Source organism: Tenrec ecaudatus, chromosome 1 (assembly GCF_050624435.1).
Source record: "Tenrec ecaudatus isolate mTenEca1 chromosome 1, mTenEca1.hap1, whole genome shotgun sequence".
In the NCBI taxonomy this organism is placed as follows: Eukaryota; Metazoa; Chordata; class Mammalia; order Afrosoricida; family Tenrecidae; genus Tenrec; species Tenrec ecaudatus.
Genome location: NC_134530.1, coordinates 186,039,207 through 186,059,580, shown reverse-complemented (window position 1 = coordinate 186,059,580; position 20,374 = coordinate 186,039,207). Strand labels below are relative to the sequence as shown.

The following is a 20,374-nucleotide window of genomic DNA, read 5'->3' as shown; positions in this document are numbered from 1 at the left end:
GTATATGCAGCAATAAGTTTTCTTAGAGTCTTTAACTCACTTAAAACTATATCCACCAATTTATGATTAGCATATTGAACTCTATTCAAGCATCATTTGAAGCTCTAAACTCACATATATGTGCAAGATATCTATTCTCTTAAATATTTTAGATAGTCCCCTTCTGATTTTACTTATTGGTCTAATTTTTTAAAATCATTTTATTAGGGGCTCTTACAACTCTTATCACAATCCATACATACATCAATTGTGTAAAGCACATCTGTACATTCGTTACTCTCATCATTTTCAAAACATTTGCTCTCCACTTAAGCCCCTGGTATCAGCTCCTCATTTCCCCTTCCCTCCCCACTCCCCCGCCCTCAAATTTTTTTAATTTCATTTTTCCATGAACCTTTAAAAGTCCCCTTAGCTCGCTCTCTTCCTCCCCCTCGCCCTGCGCCTTCAGAGTCTCTTTCTTTCTTTTCTTTCTCTCTTCCAAGGATAAACGTTTAAAAGTAAAAATAAGTGAAACCAAGCGACAGGCAAGATTTCAATGTAGGAGAAAAGACCTGGTCGGGAAACCTTGAGGAGAGAAACACCAGAAACATTTCCCAAACCGCTGCACAAGAAGCGCGCATTGTAAACAGGATCCAGCTGCTTCCGATTTGCCTCTGCACAGCAGGGCTTCATTGTGCTCCGCCGAGGTCCAGCTTAGTCCCAAAGGGCTGGGGTTCAGGCGCTCCTGCAAAGCTTTCCGTCCATGCAGCCCTCTTTGCCTCCATTACGGATGGCCAGCTCTTCTCCGATGCCCTCTTCCTCCCTGAAGCTTTTCTAGTCCAATTTGGACTTCCGGAGAGTCCTCATTTTGTGCTTCTTGGCTCCAATCTGCCCCCAGAAGGCTGCTCATGCCTCTTGGTCTCTTCACCTTACCCTGTAGGGAGAGAGGGCAGGGCTCTTTCTCATTTTGCTAGAAGAAGAATTTGTCCTCTTCAGAAGGAGTCTGCACCTCCTTAGTCACCCCGACTTCTTCCCCAGCAAAGTCAAACACCTCGGTGATTTGATCTTTTTAGTTCCTTTAGGTTTCTCCATGCCTCTGCTTTGACCAGCGACGCACTAGAACTTGTCTCTTCCAGACTCCTCTCTGCTTAACTCCTGGACTAGGGGACACTTTTGATTTGGGTCTCACATCATTCAGGAGTGGCCCAGAGTTCTTCCTCCTGCTTTTTCTGTACCTTCATCTTCCTCCGCACTGCGGCTGCTTCCCGATTCTGCTGCAGGATCTAGCTCTCCGCCTTCCGATGCCAGGCCCGCTTGTTTTCTCTCCCTGGACCAAATGCTGCAGCTTTTTGGTTGGCCCCTTTGGTTTTCTGTGCCCGTTGTTCACCATCCCCTTCATCTCCCTTCACTAATTCATTCACATCATCTTCACTGCGCTTGCCCCCAAGGCATGTGGGTCTTGTCTTCCGCCCAGCTGGAAAAGGCTTGGAGGTCGCATTCTCGCATGTCACTGCTACTCACCGCAGGCAGGAGCACAGAGGCTACCCTGGAGAGCAGAGGCTTCCCCCGCCCCCCCATAGCAAAGCTCTAGCAGGGGTCCTCAAACTTTTTAAACAGGGGCCCAGTTCACTGTCCCTCAGACCGTTGGAGGGCCAGACTATAGTTTTTTAAAAAAACTAAGAACAAATTCCTATGCGTACTGGACAAGTCGGCTGCTAAGCAGGACAGGCAGCAGCGGCAAAAACACCTGGTGGCAGATAAATGTCCTCGGGGGGGCCGCATGTGGCCCGTGGGCCATAGTTTGAGGACCTCTGCTAGAGAGACCTTAGAACTGTGGCAGAGGCAGCAAGCAGAGTAGGCAAGGTCTCTATCTTTGTCTCTCTATATATCCTGAACTACTTAAGAGTAAGTGCGAAATATAATCTTTGTTCCAAACGATGTCAGTATTTCCCAAGAACAAAGACAATCTCTTACATAAACACAGTAAAGCAACACAAACTCATTGCTATCAAATGGATTCCAATTCATAAGGACCCTATAGGACCCTATAAGACAGTGTAGAACTGCCCTTTTGGGTCTCCAAAATTGTAAATCTTTATGGGAGTAGAATGCTTGCTTTCTCTATAGACTGGTGGTTTTGAACTGCTGACCTTGTGGTTATCAGCCCAACATGTAACCCGCTTCACCACCAGGACTCATCATGAACATGGTAGGATAATTAAATTTAGGAAATTTGATGTATTCACCATTATTATCTTAGAGTCAATATGGTTACATTTTCCAAATTAAAAAAAGAAGTTGTTTCTCTTTTGATCTAGGATCAAATCTGATATTGTTTATAGCAAATAATTTTTAAGTTTCTATCGTTTCCTTTAATCTATAAGTAACTTCCTCAACCTTCCTTTGTTACTCATAACTTCAGTATTTTGAAGAAATGGTGTGTGGTACAATGCCTTTTTCTTTGGTTGCGATTTCCTCAATTGTCAGAAGCAAGCTATCTTTTTCCTCCTCCTACAGGCAGGCTACAGTAGTGACGCTTGTGCTTCTCACGGCACCAAGCAAACCCAAACCCCACTGCTCTTGAGTTGATTCTAATTCATAATGATCCTAGAACAGGCTTCTGAGGCTTTGAATCTTTAGGGGAACAGACAGCCTCATCTTTCTTCTATCGAGTGGCTGGTGGTCTTGAACTTTGATAATAAAAGTCCAATACGCAACACTTACCTGGCAGCACTAGGGTATGTATAACTGATACAGGTAAATGACCTAATACAAATAAGTGTCAGTCACTGTAGTGTACTTTATTATTAAATCTTTTGTTGTAACTCCCCAGTACTTGGGGGATAAAGGTCGGAGATGAATCAATTTACTACATGTTAATTTAAAAGAAAGAATGCATGTCTTTAACTTGATGAAAAGACCAGGAATAGAGGTGAGATTGCCTAAGCGGATTCTTCAAAGATGCAATGAATAAGTTAGTATTCTTAATCTTAGTGAAGATACTGCAAGAGAATCATTTGGAGAGTTTCCCATGTATTCCCTGGAGCTGGGAGGAATGTAGAAATTGGTATAATTGAGCCAATAAATGCCAACTCTAAAGGTGAGAATCTGACGCCATCTGACCTCTGTGGACTGGAGCAATGTGAGGTGAGATGGCTCTGTTGGAATCCACAATTTCTAGTGTCTGGAATGACAGCCAAAAAACTCACTGCCATCGAGTCAATACTGACTCATAGCAATCCTTGAGGTCAGAGTGGAACTCCCCCTGAGGGTTTCCAAGATTGAAACTCTTTAAGGGAGTAGAAAGTCTTACCTTTCTCCCATGGACTGGCTGGTGATTGGTGGTTTCAAAGTGTTAACCTTGCAGTTAGCAGCCCAACGTGTAACCGCTCCACCACTGATCCTTGACATTCCCATGAGCCAATAACCCATGGAAGGAATAATACTGGGTTGATTTGAGAAGGACTCGACACAAGCAGACTAAGCCTGCTAGAGACTGGGCCACAGTGGTCACAGGGGAAGTTGCCAGTGGCCTTCTGGAGGAGGCATAGTGTACGTCAAAGGAACTGGAGGCGAGAGGTCACCAGTATTGTGGTAGTCTCTAAAAAAGCCACCAAAACCATTTCAGGAAAGAAAGAACCAATGTTCAAAAAATTCCTCCAGAGAAGGCATTTAAACTAGAGTAGAACTGTACAGTTAAATATCTTTAACTCCTCCCAGAGAAGGCATTTAAACTAGAGTAGAACTGTACTGTTAAATATCTTTAACTCCTCCCAGAGAAGGCATTTAAACTAGAATAGAACTGTACTGTTAAATATCTTTAACTCCTCCCAGAGAAGGCATTTAAACTAGAGTAGAACTGTACTGTTAAATATCTTTAACTCCTCCCAGAGAAGGCATTTAAACTAGAGTAGAACTGTACTGTTAAATATCTTTAACTCCTCCCAGAGAAGGCATTTAAACTAGAATAGAACTGTACTGTTAAATATCTTTAACTCCTCCCAGAGAAGGCATTTAAACTAGAATAGAACTGTACTGTTAAATATCTTTAACTCCTCCCAGAGAAGGCATTTAAACTAGAGTAGAACTGTACTGATAAATATCTTTAACTCCTCCCAGAGAAGGCATTTAAACTAGAGTAGAACTGTACTGTTAAATATCTGTAACTCCTCCCAGAGAAGGCATTTAAACTAGAGTAGAACTGTACTGTTAAATATCTTTAACTCCTCCCAGAGAAGGCATTTAAGCTAGAATAGAACTGTACTGTTAAATATCTTTAACTCCTCCCAGAGAAGGCATTTAAACTAGAATAGAACTGTACTGTTAAATATCTTTAACTCCTCCCAGAGAAGGCATTTAAACTAGAATAGAACTGTACTGTTAAATATCTTTAACTCCTCCCAGAGAAGGCATTTAAACTAGAATAGAACTGTACTGTTAAATATCTTTAACTCCTCCCAGAGAAGGCATTTAAACTAGAGTAGAACTGTACTGTTAAATATCTTTAACTCCTCCCAGAGAAGGCATTTAAACTAGAGTAGAACTGTACTGTTAAATATCTTTAACTCCTCCCAGAGAAGGCATTTAAACTAGAATAGAACTGTACTGTTAAATATCTTTAACTCCTCCCAGAGAAGGCATTTAAACTAGAATAGAACTGTACTGTTAAATATCTTTAACTCCTCCCAGAGAAGGCATTTAAACTAGAGTAGAACTGTACTGTTAAATATCTTTAACTCCTCCCAGAGAAGGCATTTAAACTAGAATAGAACTGTACTGTTAAATATCTTTAACTCCTCCCAGAGAAGGCATTTAAACTAGAATAGAACTGTACTGTTAAATATCTTTAACTCCTCCCAGAGAAGGCATTTAAACTAGAGTAGAACTGTACTGTTAAATATCTTTAACTCCTCCCAGAGAAGGCATTTAAACTAGAGTAGAACTGTACTGTTAAATATCTTTAACTCCTCCCAGAGAAGGCATTTAAACTAGAGTAGAACTGTACTGTTAAATATCTTTAACTCCTCCCAGAGAAGGCATTTAAACTAGAATAGAACTGTACTGTTAAATATCTTTAACTCCTCCCAGAGAAGGCATTTAAACTAGAATAGAACTGTACTGTTAAATATCTTTAACTCCTCCCAGAGAAGGCATTTAAACTAGAATAGAACTGTACTGTTAAATATCTTTAACTCCTCCCAGAGAAGGCATTTAAACTAGAGTAGAACTGTACTGTTAAATATCTTTAACTCCTCCCAGAGAAGGCATTTAAACTAGAGTAGAACTGTACTGTTAAATATCTTTAACTCCTCCCAGAGAAGGCATTTAAACTAGAGTAGAACTGTACTGTTAAATATCTTTAACTCCTCCCAGAGAAGGCATTTAAACTAGAATAGAACTGTACTGTTAAATATCTTTAACTCCTCCCAGAGAAGGCATTTAAACTAGAATAGAACTGTACTGTTAAATATCTTTAACTCCTCCCAGAGAAGGCATTTAAACTAGAATAGAACTGTAGTGTTAAATATCTTTAACTCCTCCCAGAGAAGGCATTTAAACTAGAGTAGAACTGTACTGTTAAATATCTTTAACTCCTCCCAGAGAAGGCATTTAAACTAGAGTAGAACTGTACTGTTAAATATCTTTAACTCCTCCCAGAGAAGGCATTTAAGCTAGAGTAGAACTGTACTGTTAAATATCTTTAACTCCTCCCAGAGAAGGCATTTAAGCTAGAATAGAACTGTACTGTTAAATATCTTTAACTCCTCCCAGAGAAGGCATTTAAACTAGAATAGAACTGTACTGTTAAATATCTTTAACTCCTCCCAGAGAAGGCATTTAAACTAGAATAGAACTGTACTGTTAAATATCTTTAACTCCTCCCAGAGAAGGCATTTAAACTAGAGTAGAACTGTACTGTTAAATATCTTTAACTCCTCCCAGAGAAGGCATTTAAACTAGAGTAGAACTGTACTGTTAAATATCTTTAACTCCTCCCAGAGAAGGCATTTAAACTAGAGTAGAACTGTACTGTTAAATATCTTTAACTCCTCCCAGAGAAGGCATTTAAACTAGAGTAGAACTGTACTGTTAAATATCTTTAACTCCTCCCAGAGAAGGCATTTAAACTAGAATAGAACTGTACTGTTAAATATCTTTAACTCCTCCCAGAGAAGGCATTTAAACTAGAGTAGAACTGTACTGTTAAATATCTTTAACTCCTCCCAGAGAAGGCATTTAAACTAGAGTAGAACTGTACTGTTAAATATCTTTAACTCCTCCCAGAGAAGGCATTTAAACTAGAATAGAACTGTACTGTTAAATATCTTTAACTCCTCCCAGAGAAGGCATTTAAACTAGAGTAGAACTGTACTGTTAAATATCTTTAACTCCTCCCAGAGAAGGCATTTAAACTAGAGTAGAACTGTACTGTTAAATATCTTTAACTCCTCCCAGAGAAGGCATTTAAACTAGAATAGAACTGTACTGTTAAATATCTTTAACTCCTCCCAGAGAAGGCATTTAAACTAGAATAGAACTGTACTGTTAAATATCTTTAACTCCTCCCAGAGAAGGCATTTAAACTAGAGTAGAACTGTACTGTTAAATATCTTTAACTCCTCCCAGAGAAGGCATTTAAACTAGAGTAGAACTGTACTGTTAAATATCTTTAACTCCTCCCAGAGAAGGCATTTAAACTAGAGTAGAACTGTAGTGTTAAATATCTTTAACTCCTCCCAGAGAAGGCATTTAAACTAGAGTAGAACTGTACTGTTAAATATCTTTAACTCCTCCCAGAGAAGGCATTCAAACTAGAGTAGAACTGTACTGTTAAATATCTTTAACTCCTCCCAGAGAAGGCATTTAAACTAGAGTAGAACTGTACTGTTAAATATCTTTAACTCCTCCCAGAGAAGGCATTTAAACTAGAGTAGAACTGTACTGTTAAATATCTTTAACTCCTCCCAGAGAAGGCATTCAAACTAGAGTAGAACTGTACTGTTAAATATCTTTAACTCCTCCCAGAGAAGGCATTTAAACTAGAGTAGAACTGTACTGTTAAATATCTTTAACTCCTCCCAGCGAAGGCATTTAAACTAGAGTAGAACTGTACTGTTAAATATCTTTAACTCCTCCCAGAGAAGGCATTTAAACTAGAATAGAACTGTACTGTTAAATATCTTTAACTCCTCCCAGAGAAGGCATTTAAACTAGAATAGAACTGTACTGTTAAATATCTTTAACTCCTCCCAGAGAAGGCATTTAAGCTAGAATAGAACTGTAGTGTTAAATATCTTTAACTCCTCCCAGAGAAGGCATTTAAGCTAGAGTAGAACTGTACTGTTAAATATCTTTAACTCCTCCCAGAGAAGGCATTTAAACTAGAGTAGAACTGTACTGTTAAATATCTTTAACTCCTCCCAGAGAAGGCATTTAAACTAGAGTAGAACTGTACTGTTAAATATCTTTAACTCCTCCCAGAGAAGGCATTTAAACTAGAGTAGAACTGTACTGTTAAATATCTTTAACTCCTCCCAGAGAAGGCATTTAAACTAGAGTAGAACTGTACTGTTAAATATCTTTAACTCCTCCCAGAGAAGGCATTTAAACTAGAGTAGAACTGTACTGTTAAATATCTTTAACTCCTCCCAGAGAAGGCATTTAAACTAGAGTAGAACTGTACTGTTAAATATCTTTAACTCCTCCCAGAGAAGGCATTTAAACTAGAGTAGAACTGTACTGTTAAATATCTTTAACTCCTCCCAGAGAAGGCATTTAAACTAGAGTAGAACTGTACTGTTAAATATCTTTAACTCCTCCCAGAGAAGGCATTTAAACTAGAATAGAACTGTACTGTTAAATATCTTTAACTCCTCCCAGAGAAGGCATTTAAACTAGAGTAGAACTGTACTGTTAAATATCTTTAACTCCTCCCAGAGAAGGCATTTAAACTAGAGTAGAACTGTACTGTTAAATATCTTTAACTCCTCCCAGAGAAGGCATTTAAACTAGAGTAGAACTGTACTGTTAAATATCTTTAACTCCTCCCAGAGAAGGCATTTAAACTAGAGTAGAACTGTACTGTTAAATATCTTTAACTCCTCCCAGAGAAGGCATTTAAACTAGAGTAGAACTGTACTGTTAAATATCTTTAACTCCTCCCAGAGAAGGCATTTAAACTAGAGTAGAACTGTACTGTTAAATATCTTTAACTCCTCCCAGAGAAGGCATTTAAACTAGAGTAGAACTGTACTGTTAAATATCTTTAACTCCTCCCAGAGAAGGCATTTAAACTAGAATAGAACTGTACTGTTAAATATCTTTAACTCCTCCCAGAGAAGGCATTTAAACTAGAATAGAACTGTACTGTTAAATATCTTTAACTCCTCCCAGAGAAGGCATTTAAACTAGAGTAGAACTGTACTGTTAAATATCTTTAACTCCTCCCAGAGAAGGCATTTAAACTAGAGTAGAACTGTACTGTTAAATATCTTTAACTCCTCCCAGAGAAGGCATTTAAACTAGAGTAGAACTGTACTGTTAAATATCTTTAACTCCTCCCAGAGAAGGCATTTAAACTAGAGTAGAACTGTACTGTTAAATATCTTTAACTCCTCCCAGAGAAGGCATTTAAACTAGAGTAGAACTGTACTGTTAAATATCTTTAACTCCTCCCAGAGAAGGCATTTAAACTAGAGTAGAACTGTACTGTTAAATATCTTTAACTCCTCCCAGAGAAGGCATTTAAACTAGAGTAGAACTGTACTGTTAAATATCTTTAACTCCTCCCACAGAAGGCATTTAAACTAGAGTAGAACTGTACTGTTAAATATCTTTAACTCCTCCCAGAGAAGGCATTTAAACTAGAGTAGAACTGTACTGTTAAATATCTTTAACTCCTCCCAGAGAAGGCATTTAAACTAGAGTAGAACTGTACTGTTAAATATCTTTAACTCCTCCCAGAGAAGGCATTTAAACTAGAGTAGAACTGTACTGTTAAATATCTTTAACTCCTCCCAGAGAAGGCATTTAAACTAGAGTAGAACTGTACTGTTAAATATCTTTAACTCCTCCCAGAGAAGGCATTTAAACTAGAGTAGAACTGTACTGTTAAATATCTTTAACTCCTCCCAGAGAAGGCATTTAAACTAGAGTAGAACTGTACTGTTAAATATCTTTAACTCCTCCCAGAGAAGGCATTTAAACTAGAGTAGAACTGTACTGTTAAATATCTTTAACTCCTCCCAGAGAAGGCATTTAAACTAGAGTAGAACTGTACTGTTAAATATCTTTAACTCCTCCCAGAGAAGGCATTTAAACTAGAGTAGAACTGTACTGTTAAATATCTTTAACTCCTCCCAGAGAAGGCATTTAAACTAGAGTAGAACTGTACTGTTAAATATCTTTAACTCCTCCCAGAGAAGGCATTTAAACTAGAGTAGAACTGTACTGTTAAATATCTTTAACTCCTCCCAGAGAAGGCATTTAAACTAGAGTAGAACTGTACTGTTAAATATCTTTAACTCCTCCCAGAGAAGGCATTTAAACTAGAATAGAACTGTACTGTTAAATATCTTTAACTCCTCCCAGAGAAGGCATTTAAACTAGAGTAGAACTGTACTGTTAAATATCTTTAACTCCTCCCAGAGAAGGCATTTAAACTAGAGTAGAACTGTACTGTTAAATATCTTTAACTCCTCCCAGAGAAGGCATTTAAACTACAGTAGAACTGTACTGTTAAATATCTTTAACTCCTCCCAGAGAAGGCATTTAAACTAGAGTAGAACTGTACTGTTAAATATCTTTAACTCCTCCCAGAGAAGGCATTTAAACTAGAGTAGAACTGTACTGTTAAATATCTTTAACTCCTCCCAGAGAAGGCATTTAAACTAGAGTAGAACTGTACTGTTAAATATCTTTAACTCCTCCCAGAGAAGGCATTTAAACTAGAGTAGAACTGTACTGTTAAATATCTTTAACTCCTCCCAGAGAAGGCATTTAAACTAGAGTAGAACTGTACTGTTAAATATCTTTAACTCCTCCCAGAGAAGGCATTTAAACTAGAATAGAACTGTACTGTTAAATATCTTTAACTCCTCCCAGAGAAGGCATTTAAACTAGAGTAGAACTGTACTGTTAAATATCTTTAACTCCTCCCAGAGAAGGCATTTAAACTAGAGTAGAACTGTACTGTTAAATATCTTTAACTCCTCCCAGAGAAGGCATTTAAACTAGAGTAGAACTGTACTGTTAAATATCTTTAACTCCTCCCAGAGAAGGCATTTAAACTAGAGTAGAACTGTACTGTTAAATATCTTTAACTCCTCCCAGAGAAGGCATTTAAACTAGAGTAGAACTGTACTGTTAAATATCTTTAACTCCTCCCAGAGAAGGCATTTAAACTAGAGTAGAACTGTACTGTTAAATATCTTTAACTCCTCCCAGAGAAGGCATTTAAACTAGAGTAGAACTGTACTGTTAAATATCTTTAACTCCTCCCAGAGAAGGCATTTAAACTAGAGTAGAACTGTACTGTTAAATATCTTTAACTCCTCCCAGAGAAGGCATTTAAACTAGAGTAGAACTGTACTGTTAAATATCTTTAACTCCTCCCAGAGAAGGCATTTAAACTAGAGTAGAACTGTACTGTTAAATATCTTTAACTCCTCCCAGAGAAGGCATTTAAACTAGAGTAGAACTGTACTGTTAAATATCTTTAACTCCTCCCAGAGAAGGCATTTAAACTAGAGTAGAACTGTACTGTTAAATATCTTTAACTCCTCCCAGAGAAGGCATTTAAACTAGAGTAGAACTGTACTGTTAAATATCTTTAACTCCTCCCAGAGAAGGCATTTAAACTAGAGTAGAACTGTACTGTTAAATATCTTTAACTCCTCCCAGAGAAGGCATTTAAACTAGAGTAGAACTGTACTGTTAAATATCTTTAACTCCTCCCAGAGAAGGCATTTAAACTAGAGTAGAACTGTACTGTTAAATATCTTTAACTCCTCCCAGAGAAGGCATTTAAACTAGAGTAGAACTGTACTGTTAAATATCTTTAACTCCTCCCAGAGAAGGCATTTAAACTAGAGTAGAACTGTACTGTTAAATATCTTTAACTCCTCCCAGAGAAGGCATTTAAACTAGAGTAGAACTGTACTGTTAAATATCTTTAACTCCTCCCAGAGAAGGCATTTAAACTAGAGTAGAACTGTACTGTTAAATATCTTTAACTCCTCCCAGAGAAGGCATTTAAACTAGAGTAGAACTGTACTGTTAAATATCTTTAACTCCTCCCAGAGAAGGCATTTAAACTAGAGTAGAACTGTACTGTTAAATATCTTTAACTCCTCCCAGAGAAGGCATTTAAACTAGAGTAGAACTGTACTGTTAAATATCTTTAACTCCTCCCAGAGAAGGCATTTAAACTAGAGTAGAACTGTACTGTTAAATATCTTTAACACCTCCCAGAGAAGGCATTTAAACTAGAATAGAACTGCACTGTTAAATATCTTTAACTCCTCCCAGAGAAGGCATTTAAACTAGAGTAGAACTGTACTGTTAAATATCTTTAACTCCTCCCAGAGAAGGCATTTAAACTAGAGTAGAACTGTACTGTTAAATATCTTTAACTCCTCCCAGAGAAGGCATTTAAACTAGAGTAGAACTGTACTGTTAAATATCTTTAACTCCTCCCAGAGAAGGCATTTAAACTAGAGTAGAACTGTACTGTTAAATATCTTTAACTCCTCCCAGAGAAGGCATTTAAACTAGAGTAGAACTGTACTGTTAAATATCTTTAACTCCTCCCAGAGAAGGCATTTAAACTAGAGTAGAACTGTACTGTTAAATATCTTTAACTCCTCCCAGAGAAGGCATTTAAACTAGAGTAGAACTGTACTGTTAAATATCTTTAACTCCTCCCAGAGAAGGCATTTAAACTAGAGTAGAACTGTACTGTTAAATATCTTTAACTCCTCCCCGGAAGGCATTTAAACTAGAGTAGAACTGTACTGTTAAATATCTTTAACTCCTCCCAGAGAAGGCATTTAAACTAGAATAGAACTGTACTGTTAAATATCTTTAACTCCTCCCAGAGAAGGCATTTAAACTAGAATAGAACTGTACTGTTAAATATCTTTAACTCCTCCCAGAGAAGGCATTTAAACTAGAATAGAACTGTACTGTTAAATATCTTTAACTCCTCCCAGAGAAGGCATTTAAGCTAGAATAGAACTGTAGTGTTAAATATCTTTAACTCCTCCCAGAGAAGGCATTTAAGCTACAGTAGAACTGTACTGTTAAATATCTTTAACTCCTCCCAGAGAAGGCATTTAAACTAGAGTAGAACTGTACTGTTAAATATCTTTAACTCCTCCCAGAGAAGGCATTTAAACTAGAGTAGAACTGTACTGTTAAATATCTTTAACTCCTCCCAGAGAAGGCATTTAAACTAGAGTAGAACTGTACTGTTAAATATCTTTAACTCCTCCCAGAGAAGGCATTTAAACTAGAGTAGAACTGTACTGTTAAATATCTTTAACTCCTCCCAGAGAAGGCATTTAAACTAGAGTAGAACTGTACTGTTAAATATCTTTAACTCCTCCCAGAGAAGGCATTTAAACTAGAGTAGAACTGTACTGTTAAATATCTTTAACTCCTCCCAGAGAAGGCATTTAAACTAGAGTAGAACTGTACTGTTAAATATCTTTAACTCCTCCCAGAGAAGGCATTTAAACTAGAGTAGAACTGTACTGTTAAATATCTTTAACTCCTCCCAGAGAAGGCATTTAAACTAGAGTAGAACTGTACTGTTAAATATCTTTAACTCCTCCCAGAGAAGGCATTTAAACTAGAGTAGAACTGTACTGTTAAATATCTTTAACTCCTCCCAGAGAAGGCATTTAAACTAGAGTAGAACTGTACTGTTAAATATCTTTAACTCCTCCCAGAGAAGGCATTTAAACTAGAGTAGAACTGTACTGTTAAATATCTTTAACTCCTCCCAGAGAAGGCATTTAAACTAGAGTAGAACTGTACTGTTAAATATCTTTAACTCCTCCCAGAGAAGGCATTTAAACTAGAGTAGAACTGTACTGTTAAATATCTTTAACTCCTCCCAGAGAAGGCATTTAAACTAGAATAGAACTGTACTGTTAAATATCTTTAACTCCTCCCAGAGAAGGCATTTAAACTAGAATAGAACTGTACTGTTAAATATCTTTAACTCCTCCCAGAGAAGGCATTTAAACTAGAGTAGAACTGTACTGTTAAATATCTTTAACTCCTCCCAGAGAAGGCATTTAAACTAGAGTAGAACTGTACTGTTAAATATCTTTAACTCCTCCCAGAGAAGGCATTTAAACTAGAGTAGAACTGTACTGTTAAATATCTTTAACTCCTCCCAGAGAAGGCATTTAAACTAGAGTAGAACTGTACTGTTAAATATCTTTAACTCCTCCCAGAGAAGGCATTTAAACTAGAGTAGAACTGTACTGTTAAATATCTTTAACTCCTCCCAGAGAAGGCATTTAAACTAGAGTAGAACTGTACTGTTAAATATCTTTAACTCCTCCCAGAGAAGGCATTTAAACTAGAGTAGAACTGTACTGTTAAATATCTTTAACTCCTCCCACAGAAGGCATTTAAACTAGAATAGAACTGTACTGTTAAATATCTTTAACTCCTCCCAGAGAAGGCATTTAAACTAGAGTAGAACTGTACTGTTAAATATCTTTAACTCCTCCCAGAGAAGGCATTTAAACTAGAGTAGAACTGTACTGTTAAATATCTTTAACTCCTCCCAGAGAAGGCATTTAAACTAGAGTAGAACTGTACTGTTAAATATCTTTAACTCCTCCCAGAGAAGGCATTTAAACTAGAGTAGAACTGTACTGTTAAATATCTTTAACTCCTCCCAGAGAAGGCATTTAAACTAGAGTAGAACTGTACTGTTAAATATCTTTAACTCCTCCCAGAGAAGGCATTTAAACTAGAGTAGAACTGTACTGTTAAATATCTTTAACTCCTCCCAGAGAAGGCATTTAAACTAGAGTAGAACTGTACTGTTAAATATCTTTAACTCCTCCCAGAGAAGGCATTTAAACTAGAGTAGAACTGTACTGTTAAATATCTTTAACTCCTCCCAGAGAAGGCATTTAAACTAGAGTAGAACTGTACTGTTAAATATCTTTAACTCCTCCCAGAGAAGGCATTTAAACTAGAGTAGAACTGTACTGTTAAATATCTTTAACTCCTCCCAGAGAAGGCATTTAAACTAGAGTAGAACTGTACTGTTAAATATCTTTAACTCCTCCCAGAGAAGGCATTTAAACTAGAGTAGAACTGTACTGTTAAATATCTTTAACTCCTCCCAGAGAAGGCATTTAAACTAGAGTAGAACTGTACTGTTAAATATCTTTAACTCCTCCCAGAGAAGGCATTTAAACTAGAGTAGAACTGTACTGTTAAATATCTTTAACTCCTCCCAGAGAAGGCATTTAAACTAGAGTAGAACTGTACTGTTAAATATCTTTAACTCCTCCCAGAGAAGGCATTTAAACTAGAGTAGAACTGTACTGTTAAATATCTTTAACTCCTCCCAGAGAAGGCATTTAAACTAGAGTAGAACTGTACTGTTAAATATCTTTAACTCCTCCCAGAGAAGGCATTTAAACTAGAGTAGAACTGTACTGTTAAATATCTTTAACTCCTCCCAGAGAAGGCATTTAAACTAGAGTAGAACTGTACTGTTAAATATCTTTAACTCCTCCCAGAGAAGGCATTTAAACTAGAGTAGAACTGTACTGTTAAATATCTTTAACTCCTCCCAGAGAAGGCATTTAAACTAGAGTAGAACTGTACTGTTAAATATCTTTAACTCCTCCCAGAGAAGGCATTTAAACTAGAGTAGAACTGTACTGTTAAATATCTTTAACTCCTCCCAGAGAAGGCATTTAAACTAGAGTAGAACTGTACTGTTAAATATCTTTAACTCCTCTCAGAGAAGGCATTTAAACTAGAGTAGAACTGTACTGTTAAATATCTTTAACTCCTCCCAGAGAAGGCATTTAAACTAGAGTAGAACTGTACTGTTAAATATCTTTAACTCCTCCCAGAGAAGGCATTTAAACTAGAGTAGAACTGTACTGTTAAATATCTTTAACTCCTCCCAGAGAAGGCATTTAAACTAGAGTAGAACTGTACTGTTAAATATCTTTAACTCCTCCCAGAGAAGGCATTTAAACTAGAGTAGAACTGTACTGTTAAATATCTTTAACTCCTCCCAGAGAAGGCATTTAAACTAGAGTAGAACTGTACTGTTAAATATCTTTAACTCCTCCCAGAGAAGGCATTTAAACTAGAGTAGAACTGTACTGTTAAATATCTTTAACTCCTCCCAGAGAAGGCATTTAAACTAGAGTAGAACTGTACTGTTAAATATCTTTAACTCCTCCCAGAGAAGGCATTTAAACTAGAGTAGAACTGTACTGTTAAATATCTTTAACTCCTCCCAGAGAAGGCATTTAAACTAGAGTAGAACTGTACTGTTAAATATCTTTAACTCCTCCCAGAGAAGGCATTTAAACTAGAGTAGAACTGTACTGTTAAATATCTTTAACTCCTCCCAGAGAAGGCATTTAAACTAGAGTAGAACTGTACTGTTAAATATCTTTAACTCCTCCCAGAGAAGGCATTTAAACTAGAGTAGAACTGTACTGTTAAATATCTTTAACTCCTCCCAGAGAAGGCATTTAAACTAGAGTAGAACTGTACTGTTAAATATCTTTAACTCCTCCCAGAGAAGGCATTTAAACTAGAGTAGAACTGTACTGTTAAATATCTTTAACTCCTCCCAGAGAAGGCATTTAAACTAGAGTAGAACTGTACTGTTAAATATCTTTAACTCCTCCCAGAGAAGGCATTTAAACTAGAGTAGAACTGTACTGTTAAATATCTTTAACAGCCTTCCCCTCTTTTCATTCTCTAGTGCCTGAAAGGTCCTAGAGCGTCAGCTAGATAGTGAAGGGGAAGATGGGAAGAGAAACAGAGTTTAATCTAGTCTTACTCCCACCTTCTCTCATTATAGTCTATTAAACATGATGTTGGGCAGAGTTCAAAGAAAGAAATTTCAAATTTGGTGAGAATGGGATTTTGATGATTGTTTTAGATGAGCTCTCTCAGTACCTGTCAAAAGAGATTACTAAATGGCATGGACTCTAAGGTGCCATCGGTTGTAAGATGCTATATTATTTGCTATGCCTGGGTGGGACAGATGGCTAAGTGCTTAACTTAAAGGTTGACTTGCCAAGAAGCTAACAGGTAAGCCTCAGCAGACAGGCCTTGTGAGCTGCTTCCGAAAGAGCACAACCTTGAGGTCCCCGTGAGCAGCTGTGCTGTGCACCAAGGGGGTCACCGTCAACTCGATCAAGTCGAACAAAAACTGCCACAGAGAAGGGAAGAAAAAATAGACGTCCAAGTATAATTATAAGATTCTCTTGAAATTCAGGCTTCAAAGATATGCTCATCTTAAAGTAGATTAAATATAATAATCTTTGATTGTCTGAAAGCGATTGTGTCTTAGTTTCCTAGTGTTACTATAGCAGAGAAACCACAGTGGGTGATTTTAAAGAACCCAAATTTGGCTTCTCATAGTTCTAGAGGTTAGAAGTATGATGTCAGAATACTGGATCTCAGCTTTCTGTCCACTCTGGGGAAAAAAAAAATCCTGTTTTTAAGTTCTTTAGCCCTGGTGTTCTTTCGAGAAGAACAAGTAGATCTGTCTTGCAAGAAAGTACAATCAAAATGCTCCTCCTCCCTGGGGGACAGACAACAGAAAAGGGAGTGAAGGGAGACGATGGACAGGGCAAGATATGACAAAATAATAATTTATAAATTATCAAGGGCTCGTGAGGGAGGGGGAAGCAGGGAGGGAGGGGAAAAAAAGAGGACCTGATGCCAAGGGCTTAAGTGGAGAGCAAATGTTTTGAAAATGATGAGGGCAATGAATGTACAGATGTGCCTTACACAATTGATGTGTGTATGGATTGTGATAAGAGTTGTATGAGCCCCTGATAAAAGGTTTAAAAAAAAAAAAAAGAAGCGAGGATGGCGAGCCTTCCTCTCGCGTGCTTTGGACATATTTTAGGTCCCCGGGAGAAGACATGATGTTTGGTAAAGTAGGGCATCAGTGAAAAGAGAGCACCTCCAGGAGATGGCTGCGACAAGGGACGCAGACAGCTGTGAGGCTGGTGCAGGGGGGGCAGTGCTTCTTTTCTTGTCCATCGGGTCCCGCTGAGCTGGAACCACTTCCAGGACAGCTCAGAACAACCCACCAAAGCCAAGTGCGTTTTCAAAAATTGAGTTTGCTTTGAAAATTGTAGGTCTCGTGCCTTCATCAACCCAGTTGTGAGGCTGTGGTTGTTAATAGTGTCACTAGGATCTGGCCTCCCTGCCTCCCTCTCAGCTGTCTAGAGAAACTAAGCCTCATGCTCTTTGCTCTTTGGCATGTGAGAGTCTGGAAAGCTCCATTTTGCTTCTGTTAATTCCAAGGATCATGTTTCACAATGCCTTCACCTCTGGCTCTCGACTGCCCCAATCTGGATTTGGAAAGAAGCTCTGTTGTGGTTTTAACATATGCCCTCAAAGCCTTTGATACACTTCCCATCAAGAGATGGCGCTTAGTTCTCTAGAGTGTGGGAAGTGGAAGTGACATACTTTTAACTAAAAACATATAGAAAAAGGGACACAAGAGGTAACTTCTGAAAGTAGCTTCATCTTTGCCTTCTCTCTTGAGTTGCTTGCTTTGGAGAAAACTAGTTTCCATGTCACAAGGACAATTAAAAGAGCGAGAGAGAGAGAGAGAGAGAGAGAGAGAGAGAGAGAGAGAGAGAGAGAGAGAGAGAGAGAGAGAGAGAGAGAGAGGAGAGAAATACATATGAGAAATTTAGGCTTCCTACCAATAGCCAGTAAGGAATAGAGGCCTTCAGGTAGCAGTCAAGGGTGTAAGCCATCTTAGAGCTGGTGGGCAATTTCTTTGACAATTATTGAGGGCACGGGACTAGTTAAGGAAGGACTAGCATTTGTGTTGAGTCTGTTAGCAGTGTGAGCAGTGCTCACTGTCAGCAGTGATTATATCAAAAGCCAGAGCCATTTTAATACTTTCCCTACAATGATTACACACTTTGGACATGCTGTCAGGAAAGACCAGTCCCTGGAGGAGGACATCATATAAAGCAGAGGGGCAGTGACAAAGAGGCAGGCCCTCGATGAGATTCAATGGCACAGTGGCTGCAACCATGGGCTCAAGCTCAGGAACAATTGTGAGCACGGCGCAGGACTGGGCAGCGCTTTGTTTGGTTGTGCACGGGGTCACTACAGGTCAAAATCGACTCACTGGCACATAGCAACAGTATCACTTCTCAGGAGGTACGTACTAAATTAGTATTTATCTGGATTGTATTGTTCTAGAAGACTTTATTTTAAAAACTGTTGTTTTGTCCTTCTTTTACAGAACATTGATGTTTAATTGCAGAAAATAGAGACAAAAACCCATTAACAATATTTCTCCACCATCACGAGTGTATGTGTATGTAAGTGTGAATATCAGAGAAGCTGATGCCAGGGGCTTAGGTGGAGAGCAAATGTTTTGAGAATGATGAGGGGAATGGATGTAAAAATGTGTTTTATACAATTAATGTATGTATGGATTGTGATAAGAGTTGTATGAGCCCCTAATAAAATGATAAAATATTAGGCACAAACAAATGTAATTTCATAAGCTAAAGCCAGCACTTATTTGAGAAGTCAGTATTAATGTTTATTCATATTTTAGGGCAAAATGTTTTTCAGTTATGGGTAAGTGGCTAAATTTAAAAGAAGAGGTAGTAGTACTGATGCCAATGCCACGGAGTCTTCCTTACCAGATTGCAATACACATGAATTGACAAGAAAAGTAAAATATGTCGAATTAGTTTTGCTACATGGATTTACTTCTAAAGTAAAGGAGAAAACCCTCTTTGCTTAATTTGTAATGAAGTGCTTGTTGGCTGCAGGAAGCATGAACCCAGCCTTACTCAGCCAGCATCGTAATAACGAGTAGGCAGCCAGCATATTGCAACAGACCAAAGGGATATTTCAAATAAAGATAAAAATTATTTTGAGAAATGTGTTACTGTCGATGAAAAGTATTTACTTTGCAGCTTATGAAATCTCAAATTTAATTGCCTAAACTAAAAAGGCTCATGTAATAAAACAAGATCTTTTGTTACTTGCTGCTATTAAAATATCAGAAATAGTTCATGGGAAAAAGTATGGGATGGAATACATAAAATATCTTTATTGACTGATACCGTTTCTAAAATTATTTCTGAAACGAGTGCTGACCAATTCCAGAAGACTATTAGCAAGCTTAAAGGCAGCCCAAAGTTTGCAATTTCATTTCATGAAACAATGATATTTTTAACATGGAATGGTTGTTACTTCATGTAAGATATGTGTGATGGTTAAAGTTTATGTCCACTAGAAACTACTGAGTGAAGGTAAGGGTGGAGCACAACCGAGCAGTCAGGTTGTAGTCTGATGGATCTGCGGTGTGGCCTTCTGTACAAGAGAGATCCTAAGCAGAGCTGGCTTCTCTTTTGCCCCTTCATTTTCTGCTGGAGCTGGATCCTGGGTCTGGTCCATCGATCTCCTTTTGTGTTGCCTGCCGATCCCAGGAACCTCCAATGGACTGCCGACCTTGGATTTATTCAGCTGACCTCAGGTTCATTTACCTTTGCATCCACCAGCCCCTGGGCCTCCTGCGTTGCCATCCTGCTTCCTGTTCATCAGCTTCCACAGACACCTGCGTCAGCGTAGCCTTCAACTCACAGCTAACTAACAGACCTGACCTGGACTGAGCTCACTGACATCTACAGCTGTGTAAGCCATTTCTTGATCTCTCTCCCCCCCCCCCTCTCTCTCCATTATATATATTCAAGCACCATTGCTTTTGCTTCTCTAGAGAACTCAACCTAACACAATAGGTTTACGAAGCACACATGAGGAATTACTGTTTTGCTCCCTTTGTAGGGTCACGCAAGAGGGGTGTTATATATCTTGAAGTTGATGGATTTCTCACAATGAGGGTTTACAGTGGAAAAATTGTCTTGGAGCCTGTGCAGATGGTGCTGAAGCAATGATGAGTGAGAAGGTTGGCTTGTTGCAAATGTTAAAGCCGGTGGCAAGGAACATATCATTTTTTTTAATGTTTTATCAGATTTATTTTATTTTATTTTTAAATTTATTTATTTATTTTTTTATTTTAACAATTTATTGGGGCTGATACAATTCTTTTCACAGTTCATACATATACATACATCAATTGTATAAAGCACATCTGTACAGTCTTTGC

General features: G+C 38.0%; 1 pseudogene; it reads right to left on the bottom strand.

Annotated features, from left to right (window-relative positions):
* Positions 1 to 714: 714 nt before the first annotated feature.
* LOC142439072 (craniofacial development protein 1 pseudogene) lies at positions 715 to 1,485 on the bottom strand (annotated as a pseudogene).
* Between the last annotated feature and the right edge of the window lie 18,889 nt (positions 1,486 to 20,374).